The 17243-nt window shown below is 41.8% G+C and overlaps 1 protein-coding gene across 7 annotated transcripts in view; it reads right to left on the bottom strand.

The window, feature by feature from the left end:
* The window catches only part of STARD3NL (STARD3 N-terminal like), a 39380-nt gene extending 22507 nt beyond the window's left edge, over positions 1–16873 (bottom strand). Inside the window, exons 1-2 of one of the 7 annotated variants that reach the window (XM_075125612.1) lie at positions 16751–16869; positions 6377–6579 (exon numbers count right to left, since the gene is read on the bottom strand). The gene's annotated coding sequence lies outside the window, so the exon portion shown is untranslated. The other 6 variants (XM_075125613.1, XM_075125614.1, XM_048839175.2 and 3 more) reach the window with 6 other exon arrangements.
* Between the last annotated feature and the right edge of the window lie 370 nt (positions 16874–17243).

The raw sequence follows: 17243 nt of genomic DNA on the forward strand, positions 1-17243 counted from the left end.
ATGTGTTATATTTATTCCAAAACAATTTCTGCAACTGAAGATTATGCATCTTCTGATACAAAACAGTTGTAGCCGACTTAGGAAGTAAAGTATGTTCCCAATTATCTGAATAGCATGGGGGAGACCGATTTTACTCAAATAATCGGGCAGCTCAGATAATCGAGAGGGCAGGAGCCATTCAGCAGCAGGGTTGCCTCCCCTGTTGCTGGGGGCTTCTCCTCCTCCTCACAGTCCTGGCCAGGGGTCTCTGCTCTGCCCCGTTCCTGTGACATAAGGCTATAGAGGACTCCCTGTGCTGTTGCAGTGCCAGTGACACCACCCTCACAACCTTGTGCCTGCAGGAATCAGGTGTCACCAGCCCTTTGGCAACACAGGGAGCCCTCAGCAATTCCACTATCATGGCCCTGCTCACTCCTGTGACAGCCCAGCCACAGAGGGCTCCCTGTGGTCCCCGTTCTGCTACAGGAGCCAGTCAACAACAGGGTAGCCTCCCCTGCGGCCAGGGGCTTCTCCTAGCCTTGGGTGTGGGTGTAAATCTCTGCTCTGTTATCCAAACCCCTTCCTTGTCTCCTCTGCAGAGGGCATGTATCTCCTGCTGGTGGACAACTAAGGGATTTGAACAATATGGAGGTTTGGATAATAGGTTTTGGATAAACGGGAGTATACTGTACTCAGTATATTCTTTTACAAATCAAAGACTGGGTTTTTTTTGTACAGGTTGTTCTCTATTAAGTCACACACAGGGTGAAGTAGTGAAACTCACCCCCTCCCCTCCCCCAATTCCAAGAAAACTGCAACACTTCAACCCCAAGAAAGTTAAACTGTAGAAGTCAACAGGGTTAAAATATATATATATGTATCTGACACTGAAAAAATATTGCAACCCCGACTCAACTAACTTAATTAGTTCCATTATTTTTCATTTGACTGGGATTCTTGAATACAACATATATATAAAAAATAGGAAGTAACAGAATCCATAACTTTTGAAAGCCCAATGACAAACCATTTCTTAAAAGCCACCCAAGAAGAAATAAAACTAGTGCAAGTGAAAATTCCCAAGAGGAAATCAAATACTCTTGAGATCCTCAAATGTTGTATTCAAGAATCCCAGTCAAATGAGAAATAATGGAACTAATTAAGTTAGTTGAGTCAGGGTTGCAATATTTTTTCAGTGTCAGATACATAGTTGTTAAATGGTCTGTTATACGAACTCTAACTTGGAACTTCATAAACCCTCCTAAAACCCACTTAAAATAAAGAAAAATGTTCTCATCAACTGCTGCCTAGTGACTACAAATTAACTTTTGCTTATGCTCAAAAAAATGACATCTGGTAAAATCCACCAACAACTAGTACTGAAGAAAAGAATCACAAAAACAAAAGCCAATTAATAGATAAACCATGCTTAGAAAAAAACCCAGGTCATATTTTTATATACTTGTTCCCCTACCAATACACCTCTCCCCCCAGTTTTTTGTCCTATTCACTGTACATGCATGATGTCTCAAGTTGGGACCTATAGTACAACTTCTTATAATACTAAGACTCTAATCTTCTACCATTCTGTCTCTTACACAAAGTAAAGGACACAATATTAAAGTAAATTAAAAACAGCCAGGAAAATATGTTCAAGCGTTTTTCATCAAATAATAAAACTATTACTATTTTTAGAGAAAGAAGAGGTCAAAGGACATATCAGCAGTTCAGTCAAGTGAAAGTAAAATTAAGTAACTATTCTAGGAGAGAAAGGAAGTGGTATTTAAGCATTTAGATTTATGCTAAAAATACAAAAGTAACAACACTGCACAGAAAGGGTGTATATATACAGTAAGATATCCAGCACTCATACAACTATGCATGTGAGAGTTTTTCTACTGTACTCCATGTCAGAGCTGCAGAGTACTACCAGAAAACAGTATCTGGGACAGAATTAGCAGGAGGAACAATGTGCTTGAGAAGGCTCTCAGGGACTCTTTGTTAAAGTTCCACTAACCAAAATGAAGGAAGAATTACAGTAACTTCTATGACTCTATTTGGAGAGACGGGTGAGCTCTCATTACAGTGTTTCTTCTCTGTCAGAGATGTTTGTCTATTGAGGCTCAAAAAATTCTAGAGGACCAATTTTGTCTTTTCAATGCCCAAAATTGCACTAGATGTCCAGTACCTTAAAAAATATGGAATGAGGAAAATATCACACCTGCCTACAAGATTTTCAAAACCAACCCCTTCCTCTTTTCAAACAAGAAAAGTTTAATGTTGTGGTATAGTAGCAATAGACTGTCTCATTGTCTCTCTCTCTCTCTCACCCTCCACCCCACATTTGCAAATCAAACTTATTGTAATATAAGTTTGATTGCCAAGATATTCTCTTTAGTTAAGGGAACACTTTTGTTTAAATTGGGGGGGGAGGAAAAAAAAAGAAAAGACTCTTACAATCCTTCAACCCTTCTCTAAGGACACAGATTCTAGTGTTTCTCAAATGTGGCCACCAGTGGCTTTTTGTGCAGCCACAACAGTCTCCTGAGTGGTGATGAAGGGAGTGGGTCAAAGCATTGGCCCCTCTCCCTTCCTCCCTGTTGCTCCTGGCTGTGCCTCCCTGCATAGCCTCTGGAGACAGGCGAGGCACAACGCTGCAGGAGCAAGGTGAGTTCTCAACCCACTGGGGTCGGTGGGGGCATGACAGGGCTCAGGCTTCAGCCCTAGGGTGGTTGGGCGGCGAGCTCCAGCGGCTGGACTTCAAGATATTGGCCTTGGGGCTTTGGGCACCGACCCCTGACTCCGGTTCCTGTGTCCAACCATGTGGCCCCAGCCTCCAGCTGTGGGGCTTTGGACTCCGGCCCCCAGTTTTGGCCATGCAGCAGCAGGCACTGGTCCCCAGCTCCAGTCCCAGGCTCCAAGGTGCTGACCCCTGGCCACGCAGTGGCAGGTGCTGACCCTTGGCTCCAGCCATACTGCCCCAGCCCCGTGGCAGCGGGTGCCAACCCCTGGTGGCAGGAGCTGACCCCAGGTGCCGACCTTTGAGATGCAGCAGCAAATGCCAGCTCCAGCCACGTGGCAGCAGGCACTGACCCCCCACTCTGGCAATGCGGCCCTGGACTCTGTCCCCTAGCTCCGGACCCTGGCCACGCAGCAGTGAGCTCTAGCCGGGTGCAGGCCCCCAGCTCCAGCCATGCAGTGGCGGGCACCGGCCCAGCCCTCCAACTCCAGCTGTGCGGTGGCAGACGCCAGCCCCCAGCTCTAGCCACATGCTCTGGCTCCCGGACGCACAATGTCAGGGCTCACCCCCCTGCCGATCACCCCAAGCCCTGCTACCTCCTCCATGCTCCTCCATCATCCCACATCCATCCCCTCATCGTCTCCTGACCCCACATCCAGGGCTTAATTTGTCCTGGGGCTTTCTGAGGAAACTGATATTAACAAACATACACATATCACTTTTCACAGCCTCCCAGCTAGCTACTAAGTGTGCTATAAGAAGTGATATTAACAAACATACAAATATCATTTTTCATGTGTTTATTACTGAGTCTCCAAAAAACCTACATAAATAAATTACAATGATTTGGATATGTATATGTGCATATTAATTTGTTTTTTCTAAAGTTAATTAAGTATTTTAGGAAAATCCCTAGCTAAGTTTTATGGCAGAAAAAGGGGGAAAGTGCATGGGCAAGTTTCTTATTAAACACTGGGACCACATCATATGTGACAGCCAATATAAAAACAAAGTAGATACAAAAATTGAAATGAGTTAGTAGGCTATATTTAGACAGATTTACAGTTGGTTTTGGTGCTAAAAATGAAAAGGTGAATAACTTGAACGTACCATCCACTGATGATAGTCAGCTAGTACTTTGGCCTCCTGAACTTAAAAAAGAATATAATAAATAACAGGAAGCACTATGGTTTTCAAATGTAAAACATCATTCACATCTGCATAACAAAAGATGACCTAGTTCAGTGGTTCTCAACCAGGGGTACATGTACCTCTGGGGGGCACGCAGAGATCTTCCAGGGGGCACATCAACTCATCTAGATATTTGCCTAGTTGTACAAAAGTCTACATAAAAAGCACTAGCGAAGTTAGTACAAACTAAAATTTCATAAAATGACTTGTTTATCCTGCTCTATATACACTATACCCTGAAATGTAAGTACCATATTTATATTCCAATTGACTTATTTTATAAATTATATGATAAAAATGAGAAAGCAAGCAATTTTTCAAAAATAGGGTGATGACACACATTTTTATGTCCGATTTTGTAAACAAGTAGTTTTTAAGTGAAGTGAAACTTGAGGTATGTGAGACAAATCACACTCCTGAAAGGGGTACACTAGTCTGGAAAGGTTGAGAGTCACTGACCTAGTTAATGTAAAGAGAATTACATACTACACTGAAGTCTTAAACAATCAGCTATTATCTTTATTGAGGAAAATAACAACAGTAAAAAAAAAAAAAAGTATATGCACCTTGATAAACTGGCAGAAAGCTACCCAAAATTCACTGAGTATACAAAATGTGGACACCAGAATCCTTAGATCGTAGTAGTCATATACGTGAAATTATACAGGATGCACTGTAACTAGACATAGAACTTGCTGGATCATTTATACAAAATGTCATCTGTTATATAGATGTTGCTATCTTCTCTTTCTCCCAAAGCCACTTACCTGTTTGGGAAGGCTGGGTAATACTTGGGAGGGTGGAAGTGTTGAGCTGCGGAGGAATGCACATTTGGGGCAGCTGGACCATCTACTCTTGCAGCCAAGAAACAGACTATCAGCTCATTTAATAGGAAATGATGGTGTGCTAGATAGATGATTTTGTTTTGTATTAAAGACAAGGAGAAGATGGAGCTTCTCCCCTGAGGGTAAAAAATACTACCCACATAGAACATGACCCAAAAGACAAAAGAACCTCGCGACTTTAAATGAAGGGTCTTCTATCTGACTGAGGCAGAACAAATCCAGGTGAACCTCTGAACTGGTAAGTAATTAACAACATTGATTTCTCAATGGGAAATTTCATAACTAGGGCCTTACCAAATTCACAGTCCATTTTGATCAATTTAACAGCCAGAGGGTTTTTTAATTGGTCAATTTCACATTTTCAGATGTTTACATCTCAAATTTCACAGTGTTGTAACCATGGGGGCCCAAACCAAAAGGTAGCCGGAAGTGGGTCTGAGCTCTCCTCCCTTCCCTCCCCCACCCCCTGCCCCGAGCTGCCATGCAAGGGAAGGACAAGTCCTGTCTCTCCCCAGCCCAGCATGGACTCACAGCTAGGAGTCCCCTGGCTGGGGAGCTTCCAGGAGCAGGGGGAGATCAGACCCAATTCCACGAGTCTCCTCCAGCTGCAGAAACCTCCGGTGCTGGGCAGGGAGCTTCCTACAGCAGGAGAAGGCACTCCCAGGTGGGCCATTTCCCCACACACAGACCGGAGACCGGGAGTGGCCATGCAGGAGAAGGACAAGTCCTGTCCCTCCCCAGCCCAATGGGGACTTGCAGCTAGAAGCAGGAGCAAGGGGGAGATTAGATTTCATGGGGAGGGGTTTATTTCATGGTCCATAACAGATATTTCATGGCCCTATTCATAACTAAATAAGTTTGCATTTTGTTTCAAATTGAAGTTTTCATTGTGTTTATTTTTAAAAACACTTTCAAAATTAATATCATTGTTTTTGCTCCCTCTGCTTTTTTTGCCACTGAATTTAACAGACTAAAAATCTCCCCTCCCCATTCAACTTTTTAAAATTTCCCCAACTTTCAAAAAGACAGAGTGGTAAAAGGAAAAGTTAAACATTATAACGAAGGCTATGAGTCAGTCACAGATTCCATGATTTTACATGATCTCCACAACTTCAGCCCCGCGTGGTGAGGCTTCAGCTCCTGCCCCATGCTGCAAGGCTCAAGTTTCCATGATTTATTGTTTATTGCCCACGTCTTGTCCATGACTTTTACTAAAAATACATATGACAAAAATCTTAGCTTTAATAATAACTTCACCTTTCTCATTTTTTCAAAAGTTGAGGAAATTGTTCCATGCCAAACAATATTTTAAACATATCTATAGATTTTTTTTTGCAGAAGTTGTTTTCATTCTTCCCCATCACCTCTACTTTAATATTTTGTCCCTCAATTCTACTTACTAATACTTTGTCCAACTGGATCATCTTACAACAGGATATGCATCATCTAAGAAATTAAGAGCTGGAAAAGACTTGGTTGTGTCTTGCGTGTCTCCTGCTGTGCAGACATTTCTTGCAGGTAATTCTACAGTGTTTTGTTTAGTTTATGTTCAGGTGTCCAAAATAATGTGAGTTTCACCATTTCCCTTGAATGTTTCATGGACTAACAATGTAGGTCTCACCATCAACAAAATCTTCTTGATTTTGCTTCTGATTTTTTTTCTGATGTCATCCCATTACTTGATTTCTCCATCCTTGATATTGTTAACCTTCAGCTACACTACTGCAATACACAGCTCTTAGGTATTCCTCAGAAATCAAACCCTAATCATTTCTGATCCTCTTCTCAAATAATTTCTGAGTAGTCATTGTGGAACTGAAGTGCCTAAAAATGATAATATTATGAGTTATTACATCTTGTTATTACAATGTCTATATTTACCTGCTTATGCCTTTAGACTAAGTGCTTCAGGACAGGAATTTTGGGATGGGTGCAGTGGGGAACACTGTAAAATGATGTACAGTCATAGCAAAGTAAAAATGCAGTCTCACTAATCATATAAAAAAGGACTACTACTTCCCTTCCCCATGACATGCTTGTAACAATACTACCTAAAGTCACACTGGCCAGTTTTACTGTTATACGGCATTAAATAATTCCACTAGGACCCCATTTTATGGGCTAACTGGGGATTGTTTCCATAAGATCAAAAAGTTGCATCAAAGTTATGAATGTGTTCATAAGATCAAAATTGAAAATCTCATAATTACAGTATATACAGTGAACAATTTAACTTCTTAATCATTCAATGATAGTGTATATAAAGAACAGTAACAAATTTATAGCGTGCCTGATTTCTTTCTTTGAGAGAACTACCTCTCTTCTTTGCCACCAAATCTGTCTTTTCAAACCTGTACAGCTGCTTCAACGTTGGCTGAAGGACCGAAGGCACATTCAGCAGAAAAATAGTTTATAACTGTTCATTCAAATGATCTATGTTAATAAAATTGGGATTCTACTCTAAATTATTGTCTATTATCACATCGAGGTCTCTAAGCATTACTACTTTTCAGCTTGCCAGTGAATCTGTACTCCAGCTATACTATTAGTTTGTTGCTTTAATTTGAATTTCATTTTGGTTGTTTCATGCCCACATTTCTCACCTCTAATTTGTTCTGTGTCGTTTATCTTCACTGGTATGGAGAGCACCTCCAAAAGTAGTATCTGTAGTAACACCTGTAATATTAATTTTGTGCTTTTTACCCCCTTCCAAATTTTAATGAAGTTGTTGGGACTGAGCCTGTCACCAAGCTTTGCTGAATCCCACTGTACAAATTCCTCTACAGTTCTATTCACTATTATCTATCAATAAGCCATTCTATGTTGACAATATTTTTAGGATGAGTGAAGAACTCATTTTTAGAGAAATCAGCTTATAGTGAATGGTAGCTACTAGTACCATTACAATAGTCACTTCTGCCCACCCCAAACGACATCTAAATCACAAATATCCTCTTCAAGACTCTCACCCCTTCCCCACTCAATACATACCACTTTCCTAGGCTAGTCTTAATCTTTATGGAAGGTTTTGACACAGCACTAGTTATGTGCTAAGTATTGTTTTCTCTTCCCCAATAACTGTTACTTCCTCCAAATACTTGATTTGCTTGCAAAACAATTTTTAGAAACAGGCTTCCTAAACTTAGATTCAATTTCAGTTGGTTGGTATTATAGCTTGACCATCAAAACAGAGAATCTAGTGATAGGGATGACCAAATAATATAGCCTACTCTGCAAATTCAGGTTTTAGCCTACATATGGAGAATATAACTATTCAAGTAGGAACAGATACTACACAGCACTCATACTGATCCACCTGGAAAGCTCCATGAAAGAGCAATAGAAAAACCACTAGAAGTATATAAAATGAAGACAATTACTGATAACAGCCTAAACAGAAGAGGGAATGAAAGCTCAAGCCATGCAAACTCTTAACAGCACAAAGAAGTAAACAGGTAACAATTACAGAAAATGGAGATAATCACCACTTGATCTTTTGTCCAGCCATTGATTAAAAAAAACCAAACAACAAAAACAGCTCTGTTGCAGGCATTCTAACACCTCCCTGATGTTTTTAGCAAAATAAAACTCTACAGGATTATACTTTCCAACATGTATGTTAACTTTGAGTTCATCAGTATGCCGTTTCCAAAGTAGTCTTAAATGCATTGGTTAAAACTACATTCTTCTCTAGGCTCTTCCTTGTTTCTTCCTAGACCTCTGTCCACAGTACCAAAATTACCGCAACCCTGAAGTAGTTTAAGATTGGCCTTTGTCTCACATTACAGTTTTGCTAGCAGAGGGAGGCAAAACTTACAAAAGTGTTGAGAACCATGATTACAATAACCACTATTTTAATATATTTTGCCCTGTCCACCTAGGCCAGTACCTAATCAAGACTTGAAAAACATTTTAGGCTACCATATACAAGTCAAGGAAGACCTCAAAACAACCAACATATGAGCAGCATGCACTTAGTCAATATTTTTAAAGGAGTAAGAACTGGACAAAATGTTAATTCCAATCAGATTTTTGTACTTGATCAGACAATACTCTATCATCAAACCATGACTAGAAACATGCAAATAATTTACATACAGTTAAATACAACAATAGTTTTGAATCAGAATCCACTGGGATGGGCTAGTGGTGGAAGACAGATGTGTAAGAATCACCATCAAGGTTCAGAAGATGAATCTAGTACTAGAGATTTTTATACAGTAGACGCCACTCCTGACAAACACTTCAGTCTAATGAGATTTTTTTCCCTCTGAACAAAAAGGAAAGATTTTCTGTATTTTATGTAGTCACTCAGTACAGACAAAGTTGGATTGCCCAGATTTTTCTGCACATTTCCTCTCCTGTTGTGACATCCCTTCTGTCAGATGCCCTCCAACAGATTACTAGAGTTTCCCTTCATGCTGACTACTTTAAGGGACAAATCTGAGGTTTTACACCATTCCAAGAACACTACTGTAGCAACTTCCACAGTCTCCATTGCCATGGCGCTTCTGACCAATGAAAAGGCATTGTGAGGGACATTCCCCAGCCTCACCCATGCCTTTATCTTCCTTTATTCCTCAGTTAGCTGTTTATCAGTGAAAATCTTTTAGGTGCTGATGCCCATGGGCCTGTGCATGCTACTTACACAAATACCCACACCTACCTTACCCAAATGAATCCAAAAACAGGAGCAGAAAGAACAGGTTAATGGAATACAGCAGTGGTTCTTAAACTTCCTTGCACCATGACCCTCTTCTGACAACAAAAATTACTACACAACCCCAGGAGGGGGGACCGAAGCCCAAGCCTGCCCAAGCCCCACCACCCTGGGTGCAGGGCCAAACCTGAAGCTCAAAGGCTTCTGCCCTGGATGGGGGGCATGTAATCTTACCCCTGGGCGGCAGGGCTTGGGCTTCAAACTTGCTTGGGCCCCGGGCCAACACCAGCCTTGGCGACCCCATTAAAATGGGATCCCGACCCACAGTTTAAGAATCCCAGAATACAGCACAGCAGGACATTACATGTGTTTTACAGTGTAAAACACTACCTCTCCTCAATCTTTTACAACCGTTCAATAAAGGGGAAAGCGTGGGGATTATTGATTACATATATGAAAAATTTAAGGAGGGTTTTTAAAAAAAGAAGGTGCTTGGCAGATGATAACAGGGAGACTTTTCCAGGAATAGAGCACAGTATGAGATGTAGTAGACTTCAGAAGAGTCTAAGAACAATGGTGGAAGTCCTATCACTTGTAACTTATTTTGGTTCACTGTTAAGTGTTCCAAGAGTTCCATATGGAATAATCCTGCTTTGGCAGGAAATATGACATGTCTTTTTTATCTGTAACATCCTATGATTTAAGAACATTCCTTATCCAACACACAAAGTTTAAGTACACCCCACTATGAGAATACCTTGTAAGGGTATACAGACCTTATAAAATATTTGAAATTTTATCTTTCAAATGGATTTCATCTTGATGAGATTTAAAGAAATTTTTCTTTATCAACATGTAGCTTTCAGAAGATAAGCTGTCTGACCTATAGCCCAGTTCCAAAATAGAAAAGTTATTTTAATTGCCTTGATTGTCAGAAGAAAAAGATAATTTGTTTTTAGATCATATACAGTGGTTTTTGTAGCTGTGCTGGTCCAGGATATTGGAGAATCAAGGTAGGTGAGGTAATATCTTGTATAGGATGAACTTTTGTTGGTGAGAGAGAAGCTTTTGAGTGTTCACAGAGCTCTTCTTCAGGTCTGGAAAATGTACTCAGAGTGTAACAACTAAATTCAAGGTGCAACAGATTGTTTAGCATAAGTAGTTAATACATTCCAAGGGATCATCAAGGTCAAGTGGGTTAGCAAAGAAGAAACTGGAGCAAAGAAATTTGTCTTAAGACTCAATTTATTTTATTTTGCTGATGACTGAATGCTGAGAACCTGATTTTGCCGTGCTAGGGTTTTTCCTATTCATTATTTTCATAGGGTTTCATGTTGAATACTTTTGTAAACTTGTAACTTAATGTCTTAAGACCACATCAGCTTCCAGAATGTGATCTTATGCGTCTAGGTTTTTGACATTTTGGGGGTGATTGCAGATGCATTGTCTCTGATGTGGACCACAGTATTTTTTAAAATTGCTGCTTTAAGTAGGATTTTCCAACTTGATAAACGAATGATGACCTATTTTAAGCTGAACTAAACAGTTGAATGTCTCCATGGTAAACTTCACACTTGATTGGTCTGAAGACCTTGGAGGAAAGAGTTGCACGGTGAAGCAAGCAAAATTTGTAAACCATAAGCATCAGTGGTAAGACTGAGAAACCTTGACTTTCAAATTAATAAGGCATCTAAGGGAAGATTGATATTCCAGAATCAACAAGGCTGAACATCTTGGGGAGAGAAAGTCACAACATCAACAAACAGCCTATACCAGCCTTTGACTAACCTTCCCTGCATCCAAAGGAAGCCCACGAGTGATAAGCTCTGTGCCAGGAGATCACTGTCTGGCTCCTCGTCTGCAGTTCCAGCTCCTATTCTACAAGAATCTAGAAGAATGTGGGAGGTAAAGAGCTCACAAACCCGTTATCTTAATTATTTTTTTTCCTATTGTCAGCTTGTTTTTTATTCACTGGGAGTCATCCCAGCCTTTCTATTTTTGAGGCGTGAGCATGGCTGTGCGTATGCATCTGTGAGAGTGCACCCATAAAGTCCATATGGGGAAAGAAGTTCCCCAGGTTAAACAGACCTCAATGCCATCACACAGATATGCATTAAAGCATGTTCCATGTTTACAAGTCCTCGGAGACTAAACTGTCATATGTAATTTCTGGTAAATAAGAGTTGTTAAACTTCTGTTTATCGGGAATGTTCTGTTGAAGTCTGTATTATAATATTTCTGTTAGGATGGGGGGAAGGAAAGATTAGCCACCACAATAAAACTTAAGTCTAAGAAGGCAGCTTTATCATTGGCATTGAGGTTCAGACAATTTATTTTCACTATTACAATATTTAACTCTTTTCAAAGTATAGATCTGATGGACTTTGATAAAATTCTTTAGCTGGGGCTTATTACCAAGAAGACAGCCACCTTCATCAACTCCTGAGAATTTACAAGGACTGGTTATTCTTGGTATTTATTTGATCCCAATCTAATACTGAGACTAACATGCTTGATTTTATCATGATTTGATTCTAATCTGATAGTGTTTTATTTTTTTAGGTTTGGTGATATGTTTGCTCAATTTTATTTTAGTTTGACTTTAAATAAAATTTATAAAATAGATACTGAGCACGGGTCAATATCTATTTTATAAATATTTTTATAAGCAGCATGGGCCAAGAACCATTGAAGGCTTGAGGTGGTTACCTGGCTAGCTCCCCCTTATAAGCCTATGGTTCTCAAAATATACAGACAATATAAGGCAATAACTACTCATGAAGCTCATAACAAGCACCGAACAAATCAGTCTATGCAGAAAAATGTCACAGACTTCATTCTAGTGAATAAGAAGGAATTCCAGAATCCTGTGTTTCCCGCAGTACCTCTCTCTCCTGTTCTTTCCCAAACCTTCCTTTTTGACTGACTATGATCAGTTTCAATCCATCCAATCACAGTCGAAACAGTTGGTCCTTTTAAGGAAAATGGTCCATTAAGGCTTTAAATGTTAAATATTAATTAGTAAAATCTTGACGTGCACACAATGAATTAGCAAAAATTAAAGTAGTAGTAGCTTTCCTCTCTATAACTAAAGCTATTTTTCTTTGCTATCACTACGCCCTGGTCTAAACTAGGGGTGGGGGGAGGGAAGCGATCTAAGTTACACAACTTCAGCTACGTGAATAACGTAGCTGAAGTCGACATACTTAGATCGACTTACTGTGGTATCTTTACCGTGGTGAGTCGACTGCTGCCGCTCACCCGTCGACTCCGCCTGTGCCTCTCGTGGAGCTGGAGTTTAGGAGTCGACGGGAGAACACTCAGGGGTCAATTTATCATGTCTAGTCTAGACATGATAAATCGATCCCCACTGGATCATACCCTACCACATGCTGACCTGACAGGCTATATTCCTCAGAATGTAGATAAGCCACCAGTATTTTTCCCCTAGTGAGCCAAGTTAGTTGTATTCCTACTTTCAGATATTCATGAGACTGTACTCATGAACTACTTCAAATTTAGGAGCCCCAGGCTATCATCCAAACACTGTGTGGGCATAAGAGGCTTTTATTGTATTTTCCTGAGTAGGATTAAGGGAGTCTTCAATACAGCAACTTTTACATTCACTAGGAATTACATTTTAGGGGCATAAGGAATCTCTCAGGCTCTGTCAGATGCATTTTCCAGGAAACCAAAGAATACCTGTGGATTCTTTAGAACCTTTAAAGAAATATTTGATTTTAGAAATTCTGAGTCATTTTAAAATGCGATATGCTTTTGCAAGCATTTTCACACTTAAAGTCATATTTTATAGCTATGAAAGAGAACCCTAACAATAACATAGTTGTAAGATAGCCCCTTTTATTTTCTGGCAACTTTAGCTTTACAACAGACTATTTGCCATGCCGGATAAGACTTATGGTACAAATTGAGTACACTGTGCCTGGCAGAGGATTATGCCTGATCTTTAGAGTAAGATATTACCACCATCACCACATCCCAAATAATAATGTACCTGGCTATTTTTGCAATGCTGCCATAGGGAAAAATCCTTCCTGACCTTGCAGTGATCAGCTGATGCACAGAAGCATGATGTTTGATTATGCAGTTTTACAACAAATTTATTGCTCAGATGATTTTTAAAACCTGCTAGAGTATCTCTTACATATTTAATTCAATTTTCAAAAATAATTTTAATTGTTCTTATTCCTAATTGTGAATTTAACATACTGCCACAGTAAAAGTCATGTCTAGGTCAGTGGTTCCCAAACTGGGATTCGTGAACCCCCGTGACAGGGGGTTCTCAGGAAAAAATTCCCTAATGGCGGACAGAGCCCGGGGCCCGCAGCCCGGGGCCCCTGGACTTCCAAGAGCTAAGCAGATCAAAGCAAGCATATCTATCACACTGTGGAGATTTAAACTTCAAGACTCCTTATAAGAAATGGAAAGGGAGGTGGATATATTTTGCTGTTTTTAAAATTAAATAGGCATCTAGTATTGTTTTTAAAATTATCATGAAGAACAAGTTTAAGCTTTGTTGTAACGTGCGTTGTTTGCCTGGACTGATCAAGAGCTGAATGCTTGTGTAGGAGGAACTCTTTGAGTTGGCTTCTTAAATACCTTCATGCTGTTTCACATTTGATACTCCTTGATGAAACATAGGAGCCTTGTCTTATAACAGGCTTATTCAAAGTGTACAAGCTACAAAAGTGAGATCTTGGAAGAGTGTTGCCGTTTTCATAATGTAATAAAAATACTGTAATGCTAAATAATAATTCACAATAAATAGTGTGTAATAAACATGTCATAAAAACAAATTTTATAGTTCCAAGATCACTGCTTTTATAATTTATACTCAGGTAAAGGAGAAAATCCACGGAAATATTAATTTTTAGGAGGGGGTTCGCGAAACTTGACATTTTAGTGAAAGGGGTTCACAGGTTGTTAAAGTTTGGGAACCAATGGTCTAGGTTCTCTCACTCACTAGAAACCAAATCTGATTATATAGAACGTTTCAACAAATAAAGTTGTTAAATCACACATCAAACTTCCAGGCAGACCACTAGAATTCACCTGGGAAAGTCAAGTCTAAAAAGTGATTAGTTTCCAAATTAGCTTATGGCCCTAGATAATGATAGAGAATGGACTTCAGAAAGTTGGGACAAGACCTTCCATGAGATTTAATCTAGTTAGAATACATCACCAAGTTAAGGAGACGACAACATTTAATTCCAATGCACTGATAAATGAATTCCAAGTCCATGTAAGACTAGTTCAAAGCTACAGAAGTTACACAGTTCAGCTATCTTGACTTACTCCTAAAGAAGTCAAGAGGCTTATTTTTCAAACACTAACCTATCAGCAAGCTAAGGAACAGTAATACCAGGACAGACCACTCGTCCATCTAGTCAAGCATTCTACCTCCAGCACTACCAATACATATGTTTCAGTGTTCCAGTAAGAGTAAAAAAAGATTGCTTTTAATATTGATTAAATCTTGGCATTATGTCTGCTCCCCACCTCCAAAGTGAAAAAGTTAAATACAAAGAGACATTTATGATGGAAAATGAAAGCAAAGATATAATATATAAATACTAAAATGGATGGCAACTCAAATGCTTAACCACCATTCAATGCACAGACAGTGCATTAATCTATGCTTCTAGCTCAGTAATATAAATACTTTATTTTAAATTTTCTTCAAGGATAAAGGTTACCAACCATCCACACTCAATTCAATCAGTGTATTCACTTGAACATGGCTGTCAGAAAGTAGACAGTTGACAAATGTTGCTGGTAAAAAAAAAAAACCCAAACATACAGACCTCCTCTTTTTTCGATTCACTGGTATAAGTTAATTGAAATTTATGTTCAGCTCTGTATAGCTCAACTGACAACCTACTTCTGAATCAATTTTGAACTTTCCTGATGTTGAGATGAGAAAGCATCTCTCAGCAATTCACGTAACTATTAAATGGGTGTAGTTTGACATTAGAATTATTCACTTTATATGATCACACTGTATGGAAAATCGAAGAGTTGCCCACATTAATTTGTTTTCGCTGTTTTCAGAGACAATACACTGAGATACAGAATTCCTGTGGCGTTGTATATGTCAGGCCATTTGTTAAACCCGTGGTTCTCAACCGATTTACCATTGTGGGCCACAAATGCAGCTCTCTATCGCATCCACACAATAAATATACTACCTATATGAGCCTGAGGATGTCACATGGTCTGCAGCTGCGTGCTGATTGGGCTGCAAGTGGCCAGCGGGTTGAGAACCACCTGACACCGGCCCCTCGCTAGAACGCACATCTATATAGCGCAAATTCGCATATAATGCAGTCATGGCCATGGATCCCAAATTTAATTACTTTAATTGCAATTCATTTTAACACGGTACTGCACATGGATCCCAAATCCCACGTTCTAGTGAGGCTTGGGTGGTGTTAAATTGACATCCAGGGGCGCCGGAACATGGGGGGTGGGTGGGGTGCAAGGGCCCTCCCACTTTTTACTGTCTGTGAGGGTGACCGGGGCCACAGGGGGGAAGGGGCAGCACAGAAGTGGGGCCTTGGAGGGGAAGGGGCAGTTCAGGCACTGGTGGCCCCACCAATTTTAGGAAGTTTCCACCGCCCCTGCTGACATCCCCTGGAAAAAAAAGCCCCGTAAGCTTTAGTTGTACAGCACGAAAACCAGCTATGACTGATCTGCACATATTACAGATGTTTCAGCGAATGCAGGGCACAGCGCTGGAGGTTTCTAGAGGAACCTCTACTTTGATGAGCGGACTGGCCCCTCCTTTATTCAACGCTGATTCAAAGCCTACCTGCTCTCCCACAGAAACGCCCCGAGGCAAAAGCAGGGGATGGGTCACTGGCACTTCAATGACACTTTCTTAACGCTGCTGCTGCTGCTGCTGCACCCCCCGCCGCCAGCCTGACTTTGAACGGACACAAAAATGAAACAGCCCCAACCAAGCTACCCAACCACCCAGGCCCCAGAAGTGGCGGACCCCCGCCCCCGCCTGTCACAGCTTCCCTTGCAGGCAGCCGGGCGGAGTGGGCCAAGGCCCGGGGCGGCCGGGGGCTAGGACCCGATCCAGCCCCAACGCACAGCCGGGCCCGGGCCTGCCCGGCCCTCACAGCCTAAGGATAGGCGGCGGCGCGTCCCCGGGGCCTGGAGGGGGCGGGTAAGACAGGCCGAGGCCCCCAGGGGGCGGAGCGGGGGCAGATCAGTGAGGGGCGCGGAAGGATCTAGTCACCCGGGGGGGGAGCGCGGGAGCAGGACAGCGGTGGGGGGAGGGGGGCGGAAGAGCGGGGGGGGCCTTACCTCAGCCGGGCGGGGGCGGGGCCGCTGTGGCAAGGAGCGGCCCCGGCTAAGGGGGGGGGGCGGTGGCTGTACGGGGCCGCGCACTCACAGACGCCGCCGCGGGGCCTGGCAACTGCCACACACACAGTGACGAGAGCGGCAGGGGGCGGAGCCCGCGTCGGCAGCGAATGGGGAGGGGGAGAGCCCCCGAGCGGAGCATGGGCGGGGCTTCCGCCTCCCCTGGCCGCGTTGGGCCGGGTGGGCGGTTGGGGGCAGGTCACTGAGGAGGCGTTACTGGCTCAGAGCGACCGGGGCGGGGCGGGGCGTGTGGGTCATCGCGTCCCGGCTGTCGCCGGCAACCCAGCCACAAGAGCCGCCCTCCCCCAGGGACCAAGCTCCATTTTAGAAGGAGATGGGTTATCAGCGCCCCATCGACGGCTGAAACTGAACATACCCAACCCAGCATCTAATTGTCACCATTTAGGCCCCTTGATCTGCTGCGCGAGTGCGGTCG

This window comes from Caretta caretta, chromosome 2, assembly GCF_965140235.1.
Source record: "Caretta caretta isolate rCarCar2 chromosome 2, rCarCar1.hap1, whole genome shotgun sequence".
Taxonomy (NCBI): domain Eukaryota; kingdom Metazoa; phylum Chordata; order Testudines; family Cheloniidae; genus Caretta; species Caretta caretta.